Raw genomic sequence first — 8,317 nt, forward strand, 5'->3', positions numbered from 1 at the left:
ACACCCCAAAAACCTCTCCTTTCACAAGCTCCAAGCTTCTAAACATCAATTCCTCAAGCATAATTACCCGGATATTGTTCTAAACCGCCCAATTGAACTCCAAATCAATCAGAACACAATCTATTTCGCACAATACCACTATAATCATCATAGGGTTCACTAATTCAATATTTCACAAAGGTTCAACAGCTCCTTACCTTACCCACGAATTAATTGGACAAAAATCAGTGATTATCCGCTGCTAGAGTTCAACTAAACCTTCAAAATTATTCAATTTCTTAATACCCAAACCCTAAATTACGATATTAAGGAGAGGGAGAATTGGAAGATAAATTCTAACTTCTTACCACTTTGTTCAAATAGAATTGAAGAAAATTCCGAGACGAACACATAGCCATTGACGGCTCATCAATCGGAGCTCTGGATTGAAAGTTACGGATAATTGAATTTTTGGAGATGTTAAGTTTACGTTTTAACGTAACTCTCCCTTCTTCTCGTACCAGTAGGAATGAAGAAAAGAGAAGGTTCATTTTGGGTGTTTTATAGGTTGGGCTTTGGGCCCGATTTGAGTCCAGTTCAATCGGTTCGGCCCGTTTGTCTGGTTTTGGGAAAAAATCTTTAAAAATAGTGTCAAAATTCGTATTTTTAATATTTCTACTCCTCTAAATTATAAAAATTAATTTTTCTAATTTTTTTGACTAATAATTAATTTATTGACTAATTATTTATTAATTTCATGGATTTTACATTCTGAAACTTATATCTTACATATTGGGCACTGTTACCATACTGAGAACCTCTGGTTCTCATACCATATGTTGTTTTTTTAGATGCAAGTCACAACCCTCCTCGATGAGTTTGCGAACATGGTAATAGAGCGGAGGAAGATCTTTCTTATATTTTATTCTACTTTACTTTTATAGTAGTTATTCTCTCATCCTTTGTATATTTAACTTTGTTGCCTTAGAGGCTTTATTTCTGAAAACTTTGAGAGATAGGTTGTTACTATTTTAAACTTTAAAATCCTGTTGTATTTAGTTTGACTAGCTGGCCTAAACTCCGTAGGCTGTGACTAGTCCTCTTTTTGTATATCATACTTACATATATATCTTGTTTATTTTAACTATTACCTTGTGTATCCTGGTGCTATCTACAAGGTTCTACATATATTATGTCTTGTTCTGTTTGTACTTATACGTTTAGTTATCCTTCGCTTTACGGTGCGAGGTAACGCTTAGGGCAACGGGGTTTTACAATAATATTGTTAGGTATGACTTAATAGTGGTAGATTTCTTTCAACAACCTAATGTAGTGGTAAAAGAGGGGAAAAAACCTAACCTAGGGTGCATAGATTTTATTGAATGCTAGAATTAATCTGTAGTCCTCTATGGGAAGGATTTGTTCTGACGTGGAAAAATTGTCGATAAAGAATTTCTCAAAAAATTCTCATTGCAAGTATAGTTCTAAACCGATAAGCAATCCTCGGTCAACGTTTAAACTGTTTGTCACAAGTACAAACCCCAATAAAATAAACCGAAGTATTCAAACCTCGGGTCGTCTCTCAAGGAATCGCAGGAAAGTATATTTATTACTGGTTATGATGTACTTCTTTTTGGGGTTTTGAAATAAGGAACAAGAAAATATAGATTGCGAGAAAAATAAACTAACAACTAAGAAAGGTCCTAGCAAGGATTGAGAATTGGAATTTCTATCCTCATTATCATCATCAATTGTGATGGTAAGTGCAAATCACTTTCACTTAGTTATCCTCTAACAAATGAAGAAAAGTCAAGCGAGCAAAATCGATTTAAGTTCACAAGTCCTAATCAAATACTAGATTTAGTGAGGCTCAAGCCAAATAGCAACTTTCAATTGCCAAACAACAAAAGAATTTTGATAACTCAAGGGTCTCTAATTAATCAATCCAAGTCAAGAACATAAAAATCTATTTTAAAGTCCAACCAAGCATTTTATCAAACACTTGGAAGGCACAAAATAAAAGCATAGAAAATTAATAAGAGATAATAAAATCTAAGACTAACCAATGCAAGGAATCAATAACCAACAATTAAAAAAAGAAGCCATAAACATGTATATTTGTTTGTTTGCCTTAATTATTATTAGCTTGTGTATCCTGGAGCTATCTACAAGGTTTTATATATACTATGTCTTGTTCTTTTCATGCCAACGCGTTTAGTTATCGTATGTGAACGCTTCGCACTTTGTAATTCCGCTTTATACGATTTTGAGCTATTACTCCTTTATCGGGCTTCTAGTATTACTACTTCTTTCTATATATCTATATATAGTATGGTATGAGCTTTAGAATTATTATGGCACTTTCTTATCCTTTACTTTATGGCTAGAGGTAAGTCTTAGGGTGATAAGGTGTTACAGCTCAACTCTGGATATAGACCCTTTGTGTCAACATAAGCACCCTGTGCCTGAGCAACAACTCTTGGAATGAAGGGAGCTCCATTTTGGAAGTTGCGTCAAGATCGTACTCTATCATTGATGGGCATAAAACTGGTGTGTTTGGATATTGGCAAGTACACCAAATCGCTTTAAGTAATAACATGGTGAGTGGATATCGTTTTCACCAGAATTAAAGGATTGAGCAAGCAACTTCTAATTAAATCTCTAATTAGATTGAATAAACTTGGATTTCGGAAGCTAAGAATGTGAATGCTTATGAACCAAGAATGCTGGCGGTGATAGCAAGAACGTTTATAAATTTAAAAGAAGGCAATGGGATGAGAATGTTAAAGATTTCGGAGATGTTTACTTTTTAGAAAAATAAATCCTTATGCTTTATCTATTTTTATGCATGCAAAGAACTTTCCATGACAAATCATATATAATTAAATTCCAATTCCTTGGCAATTCAATTTTTCTTTAACTAATTAACATTGGTCAACTAATTAAGAAAAGAGGTTAAGCACAATTCTGATTTAATATCACATAATATTCAAAAGTATTTCCAGTTCAAATTATATGTCACATATTCAAGACTAGTCCTAAACAATTGAAAATTATGAGAATGAAACCATTGCACACTCTTTAAAATACTATTCCTAGTCAAGTTTAAAAGTCATGAGAAAGAGTTTTTAAACTAATTCTGATATTAAAATTTCCAAAGTAATAACAGAATCCAAAACAGAATTAGAATATTTTTCAATACTTCTAACCTTTAAAGGATGAAGAACGAAAACTCAATCTTAAAAATAGATCAATACATAACTTCAAAATAAAATAAAACCTTAGAATAATAATCCATGAAAAAGTAAACAAAGCTCCTAATCCTTAACAAAAAGGAATTAGTTACTCATGGTGAATTGAAAACAAAGCAAAATAAGGAGTGAAGGTATGAGATATTGGATTGGGATCCGAAGATCCCCCCGGATGTCTCCCTCTGTAAACTACGTTCACTTATTTATATTCTACTTTTACCTAAACTTCAAATTCAAAAACTAAATCTTATCTCACCTTTAGGACGAATAAGATAACTAATAACAATAACTCAAATCCTAGCTAGAACTAAACCAAATCTTATCTTTTAATAGCCTAATTAACAGAATCAAATCAAATCCTATCTTAACAGAATCTTTCTTAATCTTAAATGAAATTACATCTCTCAGGAGTGGGTCGTGCTAAGAATTTCTGGAATTTAACTTCATGGGCTTGGAGTTTAACTTGGACTTTGAGTTTGGTTGTGGGCGTTTAACTTGGATCCCCAGGCGTTGAACGTCATTTTTCTTCATCTTTTGGGCATTAAATGCCAAGTTGTGGAGTTGGACGCCAAGTTGTGGTGTTGGACGCCAACTTGTTTGGCCTTCGAAGGCGTTAAATACCTAGCTTGATTTCATGGCGTTAAACGTCACCCTTGGCATTGCACGCCAGCTTGATTGGCTTCTTGGGCGCTGAACGGCCCTCCTGAGCATTGGAAGTCAGTTCTTATGCCTTGGATGGTGTTTCCTTTGCTTTTTTTTGTTTTCTTGTTCTTACCTATATTTCATTGAAAGTACTTAGAAAATATATTAACAATAGAAAACATCTTAAATCAATCAGTTTAGATGAAAGAAACTGTAATTAACTTTAAAAAATACATAAGAAATGCAAGAAAAACTACTAAAGATGCGAATGCACTAACCACTGCCTCTTCTGCATGCCCCTCGTTAAGAAGCACCTCTCTTTTAGTTTCCTGCCCAATTTCCAAAACCTTCTCTAGGAACGCTGAAATTATAATTCTTCGAGTAGTTTGGAGCATTGTATTGTACCCATTTATTATTTGACACATTAGAGGGAGGAACTCTAGTTCGAGTCACAATCCTTGAGGTTTCTGATCGACTGTGACAATAGTGCACATCTGTTATTTGACAGGTGCACTAAAAGAGTCTCGACTCTTAGCTCCCTGTTTTAATTGGGCGTGCCTCAATTCCTCTTGGTAAACCTGCTCTCTATTCTTTTTCTAAGAGTCGAAAGCTTTAACAGCTGCTATGTCAAATAGAGCACTACATCGAGAACATATGGCGACATTCCCTTCTTCTTCCCTTTGCCTTAACAAAAACTCCAACAAGTCTTCTCCTACTTTTGGATAAATCGGTCTTTCTGTTTCAAAGATATCAAGTTCGAACTGATCGTCTTTTCCCATGGTCTCGACAGAGGCCATATTGATCGAGAAATTTATTTTCTCTGTTTCAGAAAAATTCGATGTGACCTGAAAAAGATCAAAATCTACTTTCATTTTAGGCTTTTCTGCAAACTTTAGTCGACCATCCTCGATAGTCTTTTATATCAAGTCCTTGAAACGTACACAATTATTAGTATAATGCCCGGATGCTTGATGGAATTTACAAAATTTTTTATTTCTGATTTCAAAAACAGATGCCATTCTCTTCCCTTCAGGAAGTACAACCTATTTGTCTTTTACTAACATGTCAAATATTTGTCCAACTTTTGTCAAATCAAAAGAATAGTTTCTTTTCCCGACAAAGGAGTTTTATCTTTTGCTGGATTAAGAGATCGACACACATATGGAGGTCCATATTTTAATTCTGCAGCAAAGGCATATTCATTGTAAGATTCTTCCTCACTCATACAGTCGACATAATTTACTTTCTTGTTAAAGAATTTTTTTTATTTGTCTATAGTTCCTCTTTTTCTTTATTTAGTTTTTCAATTTGCTGTACTTTATCAATTAACTGAGCTAAATCCAACAATTTATGGTTTACTAACTTCTTTTAAATGTTGAAATCAAGACCGTTGATGGCCATCTTGACTACTCCAGGTTCAGAAATAGGAGTAAAATACTTGTTTCTCATATTCTTGAATCGTATTAAGTAGTCATCAATTGACTCTACTTTTTCTTTCTTCACTGTGAATAAATCGAACAACATTACTTTCATTTCACCTCTAAAGAACTGATCATGAAAACTTCTTTCTAACTGAGCCCAACTATGGATCGAATTGGGTTGTAAGTTTGAAAACTAAGTAAAGGCGTTCTTTGTAAGAGAAGAAGGAAAGTACCTCATTTTCAAATATTCATTACCAGCTATTTCTTCATTTTTGACTGTGTACCGAGCCACATGCTCGACAGTTGATTCTCCACTCTCACCTACAAAAAGAGATATGAAGTAAGGTTGATTTGTCATCCCTATATTTAACCTTTTCTATTTAAGATTTGTTTGACAGCTTGAGTTTTGATTTGACCATAAGCTTGAGTAGCATTATTTGCTCTAACCTCATTCAATACCATGTTTGGGTCATCTCCTCTATTTAGTATTATAGGAAGATTATTAGCATTCATCCCACCTATAGATGGTACAAAAGGTCGATGGATTGCTCCTGCAATGTCATCAACTCGTCAAGTGACTTGCTGTATTCTAGCATTGTTATTCTCTATCATAGAATTCAATACTGTAACCATCTGCTGAGCAAGCATATTAACTAAATCGTGATGACTATCCTCGATTTGTTGTCTAAACACAGCCAAGGATTCGACCGTATTAGGAAACGATATTGCAACATGAATTTGTCTCGACATTTCTGAAAAAATTGAGGTACGTGTTCCACCTACTGACAGCCTTGTTGCCCCTACGCCTTGTATCAAAAAGACATTTGGCATTATTGAGGTAGGTTGTGACATAGGAACTGATCCTAAATATAGAGGGTTATTCATCAAATATTAATAAGCATTGAATTCACTATATTAGGGTTATAATTAGTTGGTATACGCACTTGGGGATAACCTAGAAGAGGTGCAGGATTGTACAAAGAGTTGTTCCTTGTAGTGATTGCGCCTCCTATATATCCCATATTGGGATTTTCTAATGGTGGAGAATAATTTGGAGGCAACCTATATGGAGGCCACGTAGCGGGTATAGTTGATAGGATTCTCTTTGTGGTGACAGGATTGATCATTTGACCTAAAGTACCTGTTGACGGAGCAACCTCTGTCTTGGAGCCTCTTGTAGGGTCTTCAGTATCATTATTCGACGTATCAGTCAAAATTGAGACTCTATCAGACATTATTAATTTGTCACTGCGTAATCACATACACAACCTGATTCGTTAGCTTAACCCAGGATCTCACTAGGCGTGCCAATTTGTTTTACTTGATTTTTGGTAACTTCGACAAGGTGTCAAATCAAGCTTGTATCAAGATCTCAGTTTGGGGAGCAGATACTCGTCTCATCTGAAAAAGAGTGAGTTCGACCTGGGAATTACTTAGCGTAGGTATCGAAACTGTATATGTCTAAATATTTGTGATAAATAGCAAAGTAAAAAAATAAATAAAGTGAAATAACAACTTGAAAATAAAATGCTTGAAAGAAGAGAATCAAAATAAACAACATAAAACAAAATAACAAGAAAAAGAAATAAAATAAATAAGAACTGAAATAACAAATAAGTTGAAGTTAAAATAAATTAACGAAATAAATTAAAATAACTGAAAAGGAATGAAAATTGATGGAATGAAACAAAAGAGAAAATTAAAATAATAAAAATAAAATGAATAAAAAAAATTGACTCCAGACACTCACATGCACTTGCATTCCATAAATGCATTTGCATTCCATAAATCTCCTTGTCATCAGCATGATTTTGGATTTTGTAGAGTTTTATGTGATGTAGTATTTAAATTGAAGTCCCTTTTTTATTTTTGCCTCTCTTATATTTATAAACCACAAGGATAGATTTGTATAGTATTTTTCTCTTCCCACGATCTAGCTTCCTCCTATTTCTCAGGTCACGACACTGCTTTGACCATGAAAAATCTTAACTCCTAAGTTTGACGTTCCACATCTTTTCTTACCTTAGTTTTTAAGTCCCACATTTCGCAAAGTATTTTTAGATAAAGCCTTTGTGTAATTATCTCATTTCGATTTTTAGAAGTTACCAACTCGATTCCTTCTATGATAAGTCGAACTCTTATGCTAATGACTTTATGAAATAACTTATGTTGTGATACTTCAACCTACTTTTTCGTAAAATAACATAGATACTATGACATTTCGACTTACATATTATCGATTCACCTTTTAAGTTAAACAATTATGGTCGAACTATCTGGATGGTCAAATTTTTGTGCTAAGAATATGATATTTGACGCAAAAAGTGGTTAAGGATGCACCCTCATGCACAGGCCTAAGGCTGTTTTGGTCACTTAAAAGTTAAAAATAGAAAAAAGTCTGTCATCATAATAACCAGTACTTTCTCTTTGAAATATGCACAACGCATATAAACAGTTCAGGGGCCTTTCAAAAGTTGTAATGTCATTATCATCTATCAGCCCTGATTGGGTTGGGAATATATTGGTTTGATAATTTTTTTTTTAAAAAAAGTACTTTAACAGTTTATCGAATCTTAACAATTATTATGTAGAGATTTATTAACAATATTTTTTATTTATTATTGAATAGAATGCAAAACTGTATCCATGATATTCTTCACATTCTCGGAGAAGGTATAATAGCTAATAAAAAATAACGACAAAGTATAAATATTTAAAAAAATAAAAAGTATCTATAACATTTAATTTGATCTAACTTTGTCTTTAATATTTAAAATAAATGTTAATTTTGGCTTAAATACCATAACCATGATTTGGCATGCCACGGTAACAATAGACCTACTTTAACCGTTACTTCCCCTGTTCCCTATATGGCCTATTTGTCATACCATGGTAAAAATGGAGGACCTATTTTACCTTTTTCTTTCCTGAAATGGATATGTCACGTACCATGATAATTGATAAAAGATGAGAGAAGTAAAAAAGTATTTTTTATTTTTTAATATTTTTAATTTATATAAAAAA

The sequence above is a fragment of the Arachis ipaensis genome, chromosome B03 (assembly GCF_000816755.2).
Source record: "Arachis ipaensis cultivar K30076 chromosome B03, Araip1.1, whole genome shotgun sequence".
NCBI lineage: Eukaryota > Viridiplantae > Streptophyta > Magnoliopsida > Fabales > Fabaceae > Arachis > Arachis ipaensis.